The following is a 15,872-nucleotide window of genomic DNA, read 5'->3' as shown; positions in this document are numbered from 1 at the left end:
TGGTGTAACGCACTGCTTTCACCAAGTCCTCACTGGAGGAAATATACAGAAGATATTCACTGGTGTGACACACTGCTTTCGCCAAGCACTCACAGGAGGAAATATAAAAAGGATATACACTGGTGTAACACACTGCTTTCGCCAAGTCCTCACTGGAGGAAATATACACAGGACACTTTTAGGAAATCCATCTTCTCTGCGTAGACCCCCTGGTTTATTCACCTTTGCTGATCCCTACATTTTTGCTGGCTCTAGAACTCTGTGCACTTTACTCCTACTAACTGGTAGTAAAGTACCTGTGCTCCCCCTTAAGCCATGTTTTTAATAAACATATTTTATAGGCTATAATAAGCAAACAATAACACAAACCAAATGCAGGATATCAGCCATTCTCAAGCAGTTGAGTAGTAGGTCATTCTAGTTCATGCCCTGCAGTATTACAGAAGCCTCACACCCAATCAAGCTCCACTCCAGGCACATGTGGGGCCTAAGCATCTGAGGCGGAAGGAGCGCTCACCTCTTCGGGTGAGGTGGTTATCCACGAACCCTCCCCCCGGTCCATGAACCTAGTCAACAGCGCACCCCAAGCCTGAAAATCTTCTTCCATCTTCTCATCACATCAACACTTCGAGACGCCCTTCCTCCGCCTATTCTTTCACATCCCTCACCCATCCGCCCTCCCTGTCCTTTTAAATATGGTTAAATTGCTTATTCCTGATTTGTACATTTAACTTGTCTCTTCGTCCCCCGGATTTGGTGTAAAAAGAGCTCCTAGTTCATGAAAGTTAAAAAGCCACTTGTAGATTGCAGCACCTATGGTGCCATCCACTACAGCGGCAGCACAGACATGGCTGCAGGCCGACCTGTGTAGCTCGACTGCGGCACCTATGGTGCCATCCACTGCAGCGGCAGCACAAACATGGCTACAGGCCGACCGGTGTAGCTCGACTGCGGCACCTATGGTGCCATCCACTGCAGCGGCAGCACAGACATGGCTGCAGGCCGACCTGTGTACCTCGACTGCGGCAGCGTAAACCTGCAGCGGGACCCGCGTTTGACAGGTAAACGCCTCCCTTTTGACTATTGGTAAGGCACTACTATGTAAACATTGTAGCTTCTAGGGTAGAATGCATGGTATTTAAAAGGGGGACACATATACATTTAATATTAACAGATCCCTAAAATGACAAGGCCCAAAACGCTAATTTCACTTTCGAAGACCTAGCTGACCTATGGAAAAAATCATAGTCCATATTAAAATACTAATACTGCTAACACATGAAAGGACCCTGCTAAACAAATAATTAAACAACTATTTTTTGTATCTATTAAAAATCCAATGCAATGGTGATGTTAGATTTCAATAAATAGTAAAGAAAAGTTACTTTCACACTCTTTACCTTTACCTGCCTGATGTTTCTGGAGGCTAATTTGCATTCGCTTTTTCGCGTCGCACAGCTTTTTCTGAGCCTTGAATAGGTGTGAAAAAATGTGTTATAAGCCTCCCAGGAGCAAACAATATGTTGAACTCAATAGGCATAAAGGGCTCCTCTGAGATCAACAGAATATGTAAGATGGGGCTGTGGCCTCCTTTTAGCAGCACTATATTAACCCTGCTTGAAAGGTCTGATGAGCCACAAGTAACACTCGGCATCCAGGTCTCTCCCTTTCAAGGAAGCTCAAAACCTTTTTAGTGGATTCCATGCCCGGTTGCTGAAAGACCCGGCATTTGTACTACCAGACTTCTGTCTCTGGCTTGGAGTACAGTGCCTGCTTCAAACTGGAATTTAGTGATAGGTGCAGTTAGACAAAAAGGAACTACTACAAAAGTAGGTAGGGAAGCACCTGGGTACCTTTACTTCATAGGCCAGAGAAGAACTAGGAGTGTCTTAGGGAGTCCTCTACCCATAGGCATGTGAAGCCTACAAAGCTGGACCTTCACTCACCTTCTTCTGGACGCTTTCAGGAACCTCAGAAGATGGTTGGACCGGCTGCCTGCGACCTGAGACAAGCCATGAAGGACTGGAGCTACTCTCTATTATACAATGGAAATAAACACCCCTAGGCAACAACTGGTCTAAAAAGTATTAAGACTGGATCTAACCATGTATGGTGTAAGAATCCATTAAAACTTCATTTTATTAGTATATATTCATTAGATCTAAATCATAAAAGTGATATAAACGCTTTTCCTGGTGGTTGCCGCCGCATCCTTCAGTGACCAGGGACTCCATTGCCCACAAGTCCCCATGAGGGGGAGGAGCAGCTGAAGGGCTTAAAAGCGCTGCTGTTATCCCGCGGCGCGGGACGCTTTTCCTGGTGGTTGCCGCCGTATCCTTCAGTGACCAGGGACTCCATTGCCCACAAACCCCCAGGAGGGCCCCTCCCCTGGCTCGCTGTTTTTCCGTGATTAAAGTGTAACTCTCTGGGACTTGTGGATGGTTGCCGCCTTTAAACTGAGTCATAGATGCACTGAATCCTTGATATATTTATAAATTTGCCCTTGAAAAGCCTATTAAGAAAGTTAGCATTGTTGGTAAACTTTCGATTTATTTGTCATCAACAATAATACTGCTTCCATGGATGATTTAACAGATAACTATTGTCATGGCGAAAAGGAAAACAATTGTGAGTGTCAATAAAGAGGGTGGGACACCTGAGGGGTGGGGGGGGGGGGAGGGGTAATGCAGAATAATTAGTGAAACCAAAATTGCACACAAGTCTGCTGCCCAAAACTGTGTTTTAGATCGCATCGACGACTTATTGGTAGAATGTCAAGACATCTTAGCTCCGCCGTCCAGCACTCCGACCATCTCACTCATATCAGGGAAACAGCACTCTACCATGGAATCAGGCTCCGAGCCTACTCACGCAAGCAAAGCTAACCAGATCCTGTCTATTTTCACTAGGTGGACTACACAGAGCACTGTGCCCAATGTTTTTAAACATAACACTGATAAGAAATGCACACCGGCAGAGCATGATAGGGAGGAAGGGGTGTCCACCCTAGGGGCACACAATAACGCCGAAAATGGTAGGAATGACAACTATACTACCACTAATATCCTCTTTCTAACCCTTTTTCATGATTCCAAGACCAGTCAGAACAAACAGTGGAAAGGCAGGATGAGGACAGGGAGAGACCCTGTTGCACAGCACAGTTGTAGCATGTATGAACATTCAGAATGAGGCACTAGAGGAGAGGGAGGTGGTTCCCCAACTACAGTATCCAACTGAAGAGAGCAACACCTGTAAGATTATCGCTGAACATAGGGATGAAGTTAGTTCTCTAAAATCCTTACTTCTAGCGCTCTCAAACCAAGTGAAGCTCTGTGTTAAAAATGATCAATGGAGTAAACACAAGTGAACTATCCACTAGTCCCTTACAAAATCATATTCCTGTAATAGATAGTAACACCTCCGTAAGGCCTACAAGTAACCCAGTCCCCCTAATGTCCATTCAAACACGTCGTCCAATAGAATATAGAAATACAAGTCCACTGCAGAACAATGCAGGCGGAGAATAAAAGCCGCCATACTTTGAGGCAGAACCAAGACCATCGTCCCACTAAGAGTATCTTTATGAATCATTAATGTGCCTAAAGTTTAATCGAAAGGCAAACAAGAGGACCACCATTTATTGCTCAACAAAACAATCCATTGGATCCGCAAAATAAGGGGGTGTAGGTCCATAATCAGGGACGATAGTCTCTGGGCAAAAAGAATATCATACGATGCCTCCCATCCAGACTCCATCAAACTCCAACTAAGAGATGAGAACTTAGTTCACAATCTAATTGCTCTGGAGGCAATAACCTGCTCCCCGGTAACCATTGACATCCAGATGAAATATAGCCCTTCTGTTTCAACCCAGATGCATGTACACTGAATATTTAGTGCCTTGATGGGGTCAGATTCATCATATTCCAGAACGATTGACTATTGTGACACAATAACACATCCTACAAGATCTCCAGCAAGTATGATAATAACACCTACCGCGCTCTGAAGACACAACAGCCTGGAGCGCTACTAACCGTCTCCTCGACCATGTTGCCGATCCCTCGTTCTGAGTCCCTTATTCCACCGCATCCTACCACTGGAACTCCAACAATGGCAAGCCTAGACCAACGAACAAACCCCCCAGCACCACAGACGTGACGTGCATCGGAGGGATACCTTTACACCATCCCTCGAGGATTAGAAGAAACATCATCTACATGCTGTGTATTGAAGTGGAATGTGGCTGGAATAAGATCTAAGGTGGCACTCCCCCACTGGATTGAATACATTGAACAATTCGATGTCTGCATCTACAAGAAACCTGGGTGTCTGCACCTCTCTATATTCCTGGGTACATCATAAGACCAGCCAGGAGCGGGCTATTGACCTGGATCAGGATGGACTTGCTAGGTACAATTAAACAGATTAAAATGAATAGCCCCAACATACTTGCAATTAGCCTCAATGCAGAAATGGCAGGATGGTGGACATATTCAATGTCTACGCTCGTGGGACTAAGGCAGGCACATGTTCACCAGCCCTCCAAGCGCTAGAAAACACTCTTGAGGAGAGAGAGTCATTATTACCTCTGATAGTAGCAGGAGATTTTAATACTATGTTTGAGCCATTAGATTTGATAGATGTATCTAACAGCGAGCAGGTAGAGGCACATTGGCATGTCCCTCCCCTTGATTTGCCACCGATCAGAAAATGGACTCAAACTGCCCTGCAGCTCCAGGTCATAACCCTTGAGTACGGGCTTAGGGCAGCAAACGCCCGTACCAATTCAGACAAGATGGGAGCGAATACTATAATAGGACCATCAATACGAGCCGAATCGGCTATGTATTGATAGATATTAGGCTGTGGCCGGAAGTACTGGATATGATGGTCAGGTAAACAATGGATAGCGATCATAATCCACTTGAGCTTGCCATGATTTCACCTTGGTGTAAAACCATTGATATTTATTTATTATTATTTATTTAACGATTTGTAGAGCGCCTGGTGACCCGGAGGCATCCCCGCGCTGTAAGAACTTGCGATGATCAAGAGTGGAAAGGAGGTCCTATTTGGGGAAGAGCAGAGTTTTTAGCTGTTTGCGGAAGCGTAGGTGGCATGGTTCCAGCCGCAAACAGCGTGGGAGCGAGTTCCAGCCTGAGGACGCTTTAACTGAGAAGCGTCGACCACCAGTGCGAGCCCTCCTGAATCTTGGGACATTGGCCAGGCGCTCATTGTCCGAGCGCAGGAGTCTCGGTGCTTTATACGGGGTGACCATGTCTCTCAGGATCGAAGGGCCTAGACCGTTGAGGAGTTTATGGGCGGTGCACATTGCCTTAAACTCTATCCTCTCTCGCACTGGAAGCCAGTGTAGGGCCTTGAGCGCTGATCTGGCAGAGGCTCTGGAGGGAAGACTCATCAGCATCCGGGCAGCCGCATTTTGGGTGCGCTGAAGTTTTGCCAGAGTAGTTTCGGGGGCTCCTAGATAGACGGCGTTACTGTAGTCCAATCGTGCAAGGATCAGGCCTTGAACCAGGAGTTTCCTAGAAGGGGGAGGGAGCAGTAGAAGGATCTTGCGGATTGATCGCATGAGTCCGAAACAGGTTCCTGCTGTTTTGGCTGCCTGGGTCTTCATGGACAGATCAGGTTCGAGCCAGACCCCCAAAGTCTTGATTTCCTTCTTCGGGGCGGGCACCTCGCCAAAAACATCGGGCCAGACCGATGGGGGAATTGCTGACCATTTCTTGCCCATCAGCATGACTTCGGTTTTAGATCCGTTGAGCTTAAGTGATGACTCGCACATCCAGAGGTGGATTTCCTGGAGGCAGTTCAACAGATTGTCTGGGCAGTGGTCAAGATGTGAGAGCGAGACGACCAGTTGCGTGTCGTCCGCATAGCTCACAATCTTGATACAGAATGGGGCAACTACGTCCTCCAGAGGGGCCATGTAAGCGTTAAACAAGGTGGGACTTAGCGAAGACCCCTGGGGGACCCCGCTAGACAGAGGGAGGGAAGCTGAGAGGGAGTTGCCGTCCCAGACATGGAACGTACGGCCCGACAGAAAAGACTCTATCCAGGCCAGTGCGCTGCCCCCGAGTCCTGCCCTGGCCAGCCGGTGGAGCAAGACACGGTGGTTCACCGTGTCAAAGGCTGCACTAAGGTCCAGGAGGATCACTGCCACTGACCCCCCTGAATCCAAAATGCACCTTGCCTCCTCGATGACTGCGAGGAGGGCAGTGTATGTGCCGTGGCCAGGACGAAACCCAGTTTGGGACCGCCGCAGTAGGTTGTTGGATTCGAGGAACTGGGATAGTTGGACATTGACCAGTTTTTCGGCCATTTTGCTAATACCCGGGAGGAGCGAGATCGGCCTGTAGTTTGCCAGGTCGGCGGGGTCCAGTTGGGGTTTTTATAGAAGAGCTTTAACTACTGCCCCCTTCCAGCTCGGAGGGACGGAGTCTTGGGACAGCGAGATGTTGATCAGCTCCGTGATAGGGGGCACGATAGCAGGGGCAACTGTTTACAGGAATCTCATGGGAGCGGGGTCACAGGGGGAGCCGCTTTTCATCTTGCCCAGAGTCTTTCCCACTTCGTCCAGAGAAACCGCCCTAAACACAGTCAGCTGAGGGTGTGGGGTGTTTCCTGTGCGGGTGACAGGCGCATCATTGTCCCTGTAGTTTGGCTGACTGGGTGGTGGGAGTGAGGCTAAGATGTGGGAGATTTTGGAGTCGAAGTAAGTTGCAAGTTCATCGCTCCTGCCTGGAGGGGACCTGTTGGCGGAGGGGGGGGGGGGGGGTGTGGTATTTTCAAAAGCTCTTTGGCGATGAGGTAGGACTCTCTCGCTGAATTGGTGGCATTTTTTATTCTTGCATCGTAGTATGAGGCTTTAGTGAGTTTCAGGGTGGATTTATAGGTTCTCACCGACCTTCGGAAGGCGTCCTTACTGGAGTGGAGCCAGTCCTTTCTCCACAGTCGCTCCGCTTTTTTGCATTCCTTGCGGAGGGTTCTGAGTTCCGGGCTAAACCATGGGGCTGATCCTGTCTTTCCGTTTTTATCTTCGCGAGTTTTTATGGGGAGAATAGAGTCAAGGGAGTTGGAGATCCACTCCCTAAAATTTCTGTCCGCTGTGACAGGGTCCTCTGAGGGAGTAGGGGTCGTAGAGTCCAAGGCTCTGGCCCAGTCCTCTGTAGAGAGTCTGGACCATGCCCTGTCCCGGATGTAGGTGACGGGCTTGTGGGGCTTCCTGAATTCTCCTGGCAAAAAGAGAGGGACCAGAAAATGGTCCGTCCAAGGGAGGGGGAGGGACGCTTTGGCCTGGAGGGTGTGGACATTAGTAAAGACTGGGTCTAGCAGGTGACCCTTGATATGGGTGGCTCCAGAGTTGGTCAGTTGGAGACCATAGGCAGCCAGGTCTAGGATCAAGTCGGCGGCCCCTGAGTCTAGGGGGTCATCGAAATGGATATTAAGGTCTCCTAGTACCATGAAGTTAGACGTTGAATGGGCCAGTGATGATATCGATTCTAGAAGGGCGCTAGCGAAGGGGCCAAATGGCCGGGGGGGCGATACACTAGGAGGCCTGCCAGCGATGTTGTCGGGGCCAGCTGGATGGTAAAATGGCAACTTTCAGAGTCCGAGATGTGGGCATCGCTAATTCTGCAGGAGAAATGATCCCGGTGAAGGATGGCTAGTCCATCTCCTCTGCCAGAGGGGCGTAATTGGGACTGGATGAGGAAGCCCGGGGGTAGGGCTAAAACCACATCCGAATCCGAGTGAGTGGTGAGCCACGTTTCCGTAAGAAACAGAATGTCTAGGTCGTGGTCTACAAGCAGGTGATTGATGAGCAGAGCATGCATGGGGAGCGACCTGCAATTCAGTTCAGCTAGTTTTAGGCCAGGGTGTGAAATAGGTGGATCGGTAAGTTGTAGATGGACTGGGTGACAGAGTGCACAACTAATGAAAGATCCGTCTAAGTCATGAACATAATTACACATTGTGTTGGTGGTGGGTCTGAGACTTAGGAGGGCCCGGCGCGAGTAACTCACCCTGTTGGAAGCTGACCCCGGCATGGGTTCTGGCCCTGAGCCCGTTCGAGCGCGGACGAGCGCAGACGGGCTTGCCTTAGGCGCGCCTTTGGCGCGCAAACGGCACTCCCGCTGCGCTCGTCCGCTGCCCTCGTCCGCTGCGCTTCCTGGCCAGACACATTTTAATGCGTTTGCTGGAGAGGGCGTTCCGGGGGCGTGGCCTAAAGGGGCTTAGCCCAAGAGGGCGTGGCCTAAAGGGGCGTGGCCACCATCCACACGGTGCCGAGATCGTTGGGGGCGTAGGAGGGGGTCGAGGCAGCGTGGTAGCGCTGGGGTCTTCTGCCCGTGCCAAGTGCCGCTCTACAGTGCCCAGGTGAGAGTGAGAGTGATTTTAAAAGCACAAAAATCAGTCTAATCGCGAGTTTTCAATTTTTAAAATAAAGCACAACAGTCCCGGCTTTCCGCCTCAGGACACAAGAACTAAATGCCAGTCGCTTGTATTCAGCGTTTATAGCTGGCGCTTGAAGGGGGCGTGGCCTAAAGTGGGCGTGGCCACCATCCACGCGGTGCCGAGATCATTGGGGGCGTAGGAGGGGGTCGAGGCAGCGTGGTAGCGCTGGGGTCTGCTGCCCGTGCCAAGTGCCGCTCTACAGTGCCCAGGTGAGAGTGAGAGTGATTTTAAAAGCACAAAAATCAGTATATCAGGGATAATGCTCTCGTCCAAGGATTTATATCCCATGAATGATAACAGACGATTAAAGTGGGTGTGGGTAGCAATGGATTCTGACAAGATTGAAGCTATAAAACAAACCCGTCAAAGAAATATCAACAAGCTCCAAAATAGAGTCGAGCAGCAAGACGAGCTAGAAGCGGTCACGGACAGCCACTCGCCCTTTATCACGCAGCTGGCTTCCCATTTTACCAGATTGAGATCTCATCGCAAGAAGACACCAGTCAACTCGCAGCACTCCTGGTTTAATCAAAAATGCAAGGAAGCACGGTCACATTTGGCGGCTGAGATTAAAGCCAAGAACACGACTAACATAAGATCAGCTAGGAGTTTATACAAAAAAGCTCAGAGGGAAGCAAAAAAGGAGTGAGTGGAGGATCGATGGTTGCAGATCAAGGACGCCTGTAAACGGAAGGATCAACAGCAATTCTGGTTACTCGTAACAAGGGGAGATACAGAAAGACCCAGATCACCCACCAACAATATCACAGAGGCTGCCTGGTTTGATCATTTCTCCATTATTCAGTCAGGACCAGCTGCGACGGACATTGAAGGCTCTTTCCAAGAATACACCAATAAGAAGCCAAACGTTGACTTATTCTCTGCAACCGATATCTTCGAAAGTATTAATTCTATACTTAAAAACAAAGCATCAGGTCCAGATGGAATACCCGGAGAGGTCTTTCTAGCTGACATTCCTAACTGGTCCATTTATATGTGGTCACTAACAAATGGTGTAGCTGCCGGGGCCTCCATACCTCCTTCATGGCAAGGAGCAGAGGTCATTCTGGTCCATAAGAAGGGGGACCATTCGCTGTCTTCGAATTACAGGCCGATCAGCTTAATGGACGGAGCGCAGAAGGTTTTCTCCCATGCCCTGCTTACCAAAATCACTGATTGGATGGCGGAGAACAACATACTATCCCCCTTCCAAGCAGGGTTCAGGAGAAAAGTCAGTACCATCGACCAAGTCTTCCGCTTCATTCTATTGGCCTGGAAGACTGAGACATTAGAGCAGGGCAGTCTATATACTGTTTTCATTGATCTGAAGTCAGCTTTAAATCTTATACCTAGGGCCACACTTTGACAAGTCCTGCAAGATCTGGGGCTCCCACATGGCCTTCTGGCACTCCTCGTGCGATTGCATGAGGGAAACTATACTAAAGTACGATGGGGGGGACCAAGGGCAAGTGACGGACCCAATAAAGGTTGTAAGAGGGGTGAGGCAGGGCTGCGTTCTAGCTCCCACCCTATTTTTGCTTTTCATAAATGGGGTGGTGAAACATCTAGCCGAAGTCCATGCAGACGCACCCACAGTAAGGAGAGTAAAAATAACTACCTTGCTGTTTGCGGATGATACGCTATTAGTCTCTAAAACCCTCAGAGGCCTCCAATTGTCACTTGATGGCTTCATGCCTTTCTGTGAGACGAGAGCATTGGAAGTCAACACCTCAAAGACAAAACTCTTACTAATGAAGCCCCACAAAATATTTAAAGGGAAACTATCATTGGGTGGGATTCCACTGGAAAGAGTGGATTCCATTGTTTATCTTGGTGTAACCCTCACAGACAAAATAGCATGGAAACAACATATCTAAAAGGGAATCCTCCGGCAGAGTAAGAACTTGGGGCCTTAATTTCAGAACACAGGGCGTCACAAACTAGACCAATCAGAGCCCGCTCCAGATATATGATCAGAAGGTGGTTGGCTCGGCCCCGTGCGAGGCTGAAATCTGGGAATTTGATAACCTCCAGGGCTTGATTCTCAATAAAAACAAATTCCTAAGATCACTCTGCTCCCTTCCCCAGGGTACCCCGCTCACTCCTTTAAGGTTAGATTTGGGCAGAACCACAATAGTGGATAATGCGAGGCTTTGCCCTCTTCTTTTCTGGCTCTGCCTAAAAGTAAAGCCACCTGAGCTTGTGCGACTTCCTTTGGAGAAGTCCTCAAGCTGGATCGCGTCAAAAGAATTGGCTGGTTCAGTAACATCGAGACATTGCTCTCTGGGGAACCTGTGGGAAGTGACAGATACCAGCCTACTGCCTGTTAGAGAGTGGGTTAAGTCTTATTACTGGAACTGGGTGGCAGAGAGAGCCGTTACACATACAGTTGGAAGCCGCCTCACAATAGCATTTATCGAGGTTAAGCTGTTGGGCGTGTATGAACCTTACATGGATTTCATCGCTATCCCTCAAGAGAGGAAGTCGTATATCCATTTCAGGTTTAAATGCGTCTCTTGGAATCGTTCACAGCATCATGGAACAGGGGCTCTTCAGCCACACTACGTCACTGTCCATGCTGCTTTGAGACTGAGGGACGACCAAGCATATTCTCTTTGAATGTCCATCATACAAAAACCCAAGATCTAAACACTGGGAACCTGATGTCATTTAGAAGTTTTGCCCATCCTTAGAACAGATACAAGGCCTTTAGGAGTGTGTGCAGTGGCCAATCTTTGGGAAGAATGAGATTTATTAGGAGACGGGTGCTAAAAACGAACTAAGTACAACCTCAGATTAAATACTAATACAAACTCAACAAGCAATTAGCTTAAATTTGACATCTTTGGTAAAAACAAATATAGGACTTATGCCTACATTACTGAGAACTTGTGCAATATTGTATTTTTGTATGCTACGTATTATCACTTTATGCACCTTGTATGGCTCTATTATTCCTATTTGCACCAAAACTGTGTCCCCTTTAATGCTATTTTTTTCACCCAGGTCCCATTCCTTTCTTTAGGTTTCATGGTTCCAGTAAAATAGTATTTATTATAAATTGTTGCTGTAGATCTGAGATTTTATATTGTAAGTTTTGTCAAAAAGAGCGTCCCGATTGCTGTTCAAGTGTTGCAAGCTTATGAGGCAGCGTCCTCATTGAATTAATCAATCTCTCGATCAAGAAGGACAGAATGTCTATTGCCCACACAGTGAGTGCATTCAAATACACTTTTATCGGATAATTCCTATAACTTCACCTTTGATTGCACTTCAGGAAGCTTGGGCTCAAGCCCCCTATGACATCATCGTAGAGCTCATATATAATATGCTGTCCCTTCGATATGCATGGCCTATACTCCATATGGTGACATCCCATCACTTTGGCTGAACTGTGGTGGCTTCCTTGAGACAGTGGTCGTGCACCCAGAGACGCGCAGGCAGTCTTTCAGGGGCAGAGACTGCCGGAGAGGTAACCCCTGAAGACGCTGGTGTGACACCCGCTCTGTCCCCAGGGCACGGGTGCTCCCCTTCTTTGCCACCAGAGGAGGGGGGCACCCTTTGTGTGTCACACAATGACGCGGACATCACTTCGCTTCAAGTATCGAGGTCCTGTGTGCACGGTCTCACAGGCTGCACGTGTAGCCGACACCAGACCTGGGAGGGTGACATGATCACATGATGGGGTTCAGGATTATGCATGGTGGCGGCCCCCTACCCGGTCTGTACAGACAGAACTGGAGGCAAGACAACAATATGACGACTTTTACCCATAGTGCAGCCTACATTTGCCTGAGTTTTTTCAGTCATCGCGTCACTGTAGGTCCAGATCCCTGGCACTTGCTAAGGCAGGGCCCGTCCACCCAACCAAAATTACCCACACGAGGAGGTCAGATTCATTTCAGGGGGACACTTCTCTTTCACCTACTGACGTCACGAGTAATGGGTGTTCTTAAACATGCTTTGATTCAAGTTCACACTATATCTCAACCATGTAACACGTGGAAACAGACTTTTTGCCAAATATAAACAGAAAAAACACACAGGCAAGGAGGGCCTCCAGAAAAAACTCTAATCTTCCTACAAACATTCATATGAATTCATTCCTAATTGGTGCCACTATTTAATCTCGGACCCAGGACGGATACACGGTCATAGACTAGACAGCTGCACACCAGTGTAAAAATAAAAGCCATAGCACCCGCCTCCAACGTCTTATCCTGCCCCCACTCCCCAATTACCTTCAGGGTTTAGCTCAGGTGATCTCCAAAGACCTTTCTTTGCCTACTCTTATTTTAAGGGCACTAGTGTTGTGTGTAAAACCTTTAAACCAAACCTAGTAGTTGGAACATATCCTGAATCTCTACGGATTCGCACATTGCAGCGGTTCAAGAGTGGAATGAAAGGAGCCTTCCTTTCTTTGTACATTGAGACATTTGTGGTATCTTCGGTTGGATCACCCGAGCACCTGGAGCTTTACAACACGCCTTTTGCTTTACTTCCATTACAGGGCGGATCTTGTGCGCCGAGTTGTTTTCCTGATCCTGCTCTTGAGACCGCATCGCCACCAGCCAATGAGTGTTCTAGGTTGGAGTAAGAATCAGGAAAGGTTCCGTGCCCTCACTTGTCACAAGCAGAATGTACTCGGTGGACGCGACCCTATCCTGTTCCGGGTACGCATTTTGTTGTTCGGTTCAGTTGAAAGCTCAAATTGTTACTGACTTCCACCAAGACAGTCCTGACACCTCAACTTTCGACCTGTGCTTGTTGGGCACAAATGTTAGGATGGACAAAAATGCCCTCTGCCTTGAAAAAACTGAAATTCTAACATTTGGTCTGGAAACTCCTTCCATACTCCCTTTAACTTTTCCATATGATCTTGAACTCATGCCTGCTCCTGTCTCAACAGACCATAATCTGGGAGTTGTCTTTGACTCGGATCTCTCCTTGATCCCATAATCTCGAGTAAAATCAAAAAAGCACTTCATTTCCCATACGTCATCTGCAAACTCTGCTCCATGAGCAGCATCTCTCCATAGAGCCTCCTCATTTAAGCTCCATTTCATGTTTATTTTTGCAGTTTTACATCGTGTGAACTTGGCCCAAGGGCATTTCAGAGCTTTCGAAGAGCGCGGGTAGACCAAGAAGTAAATAATAATAAATGCAGTTAGAACTCTAATAGGTCAGAACACCGCTACAATCAAAACCACTAGATCGATCCACAGAAGACGTGTTTATCCAAAGCAGCTCTGAAATGAAGGGATTTTGAGTTCCCTCTTGAAGGCAAGAGGATTTGCTGAGTACGCTTGGTGGAATGGTGCTCCAAGTCCATGTTATCAAGAACAGGGGTCCTTAGAGGAAGAAACTATAAAGGAAAATAAATATAGAACAAATGGAACTATATTCTGGGGGGGAAAAAAAGTCCAGCCGGACAATTTATTACCCTGATACACCAGTAATCATGAAATAATAAAACACAGAGTGTGATAGAAGCGGGACACCGGCCGGTGTCCGACTAACACACTAAGAGAACAAACAACATGAAGAAAAATAGCAGGCAATAACAGGACATCTGATTAGAATAAATCATATACCAGACAATCTGTAACATACACATATGCAGTAGAAAGTATAAATCAGCTTATGCATTTAGTGTAATAGTGTCGACGACGTTTCGAACCAAAGACAGTAAAGGTTCATCCTCAGGACAGAGGGTAATTGCCTTAAAATTACACATTTGTAGAAGTGTTACTACAGATATGTAGCACTCGGTTTGTGAAAAACGGGTCTTTTGCTCAAGGGCAAAAGACTCGTAAATGATTTACTTTGAAGAATGTCCAAAGTAGGCGGGATCCGAAATGGATTGATTGCGGTATCCGGGTCTGGCAATGCAGCATGCAAGTCCTCAAGACGAGGTCCGTTTCATGTAGAGTTCACGCTTGGATGTCAGAGGCTCCAGAAGATGGGATTTTGCATTCCTCGAGCCTCGTTTGGGAGCCAGAGACAACTTTTTTCAGCCTAATAGAAGGATGCAGCATTATGAAGACCTTTGCGAGTAATACATTCCATCCCGAATTGAGACTTTGCTTCAATAGGATCCTGCTGTAGAGTATAAAGAATGGAGCAATGACGGTGAATTAGCTGCGACAAGCAGCAGCTGCAGCAAGCACGGCTTTCAAGATTGACAAATGAGCTCTCAGGAGACTGGAGAGGAGGGAGGGCCTGTACTCCAGTCTGAGGAGGACCAGTGCTTGGACTGCAGCTTGTATGTGGGTCTTACTCTGGGATGAACTGTCCGATGCCCCAAAGTAGCTTGAGCTAGTGGTGGGCGGACAAGATTTGTTTCTGAAGATTGAAATGGTCTTCAAGGAGGAATCCCAGGGATTTGGAATTCTCCACATAGGTCAGTTTCCTATTCAGGAGAAAACAGGGTCCCGCCATTCTTGGATGAGGAGATTCATTTATCAGAGTAGGAGCTCTGGTTTAGGAGGTTTAAACTTTAAATGGCGGCATGCCATCCATTGTTGGACTCTGTCCTCGATGTTGGCAGGTAGAATGATTTCATTTTGGATGAAAAAACAAATAAATCTAGGCGTGATCAGTATACTGGTCTTACAGAATTCCAAAGTTTCGTAGGTTCTCTCCAAGGGGGTGAGATATATGAATAGTCCCGGTGTAATTCTTAGTTAAAGGTTATTTTTGCTTCAGAATGAATGACCTTTCATCACTGTCTGAAAAAACAGTTTGACAAATAGAAAGTGAAACAGTTCAGGGCTGGACCACCAATGCCGATCTGTTCTTCTAAGACATTAATCGGTGCCAGGTAGTTGAGCGCATCAATGGCCGTTGAAAGGTGCAACAGGACACAAGGCAAGAGTTATTTGCATCAAGGAGGTGGAACGATTGGTTGATACGTTTACGAAGGATGGTTACTAGTCTAGTCTGGATATTTGTATTGCGCAAACATATCACATCCCGTGAGGGAGTCTCATGGCGCATGCGGACAGTCCCAGAAAAAGGATGGTGAATGATCCTAAAGATGAAGGCCTAGCTAAAAAGCCAAAAAGCTATGCTACAACACTGTCTTGCTCTAGACTTGAAGGTGTGGAGAAGGTTGTTTTCCTTCAGTTATGAGACAATGGAGCTTTCCAACCCCGTCCCTAAGAAAGGAAGTGTTGAGATAGGACGGAAGTTGTTTAGGTCCTTTGTGTCAGCTGCTCATCACAAAAAGTTGGAAAAAACACCTTGCTTCAGCTAGGAATTCATGACATGGACGAGTTAGAGCATTTGGAGAGGTGAATAGAAGACTGGACCTTGGTTATCGTATCAAGTTACTCCAACTCAGAGACTAACAAAGCTAGAGCAGGATGGGCGGGCTTTGCAAATGAACTCACAGG

General features: G+C 47.5%; 1 protein-coding gene across 2 annotated transcripts in view; it reads right to left on the bottom strand.

Moving 5' to 3' along the window:
* Window positions 1-15,872, bottom strand: part of STK11IP (serine/threonine kinase 11 interacting protein) — a 367,631-nt gene that overhangs the window by 325,572 nt on the left and 26,187 nt on the right. The window lies entirely within an intron of this gene.

Source organism: Lissotriton vulgaris, chromosome 2_1 (genome assembly GCF_964263255.1).
Source record: "Lissotriton vulgaris chromosome 2_1, aLisVul1.2, whole genome shotgun sequence".
NCBI lineage: Eukaryota > Metazoa > Chordata > Amphibia > Caudata > Salamandridae > Lissotriton > Lissotriton vulgaris.
This window is presented reverse-complemented; position numbering and strand designations above follow the sequence as displayed.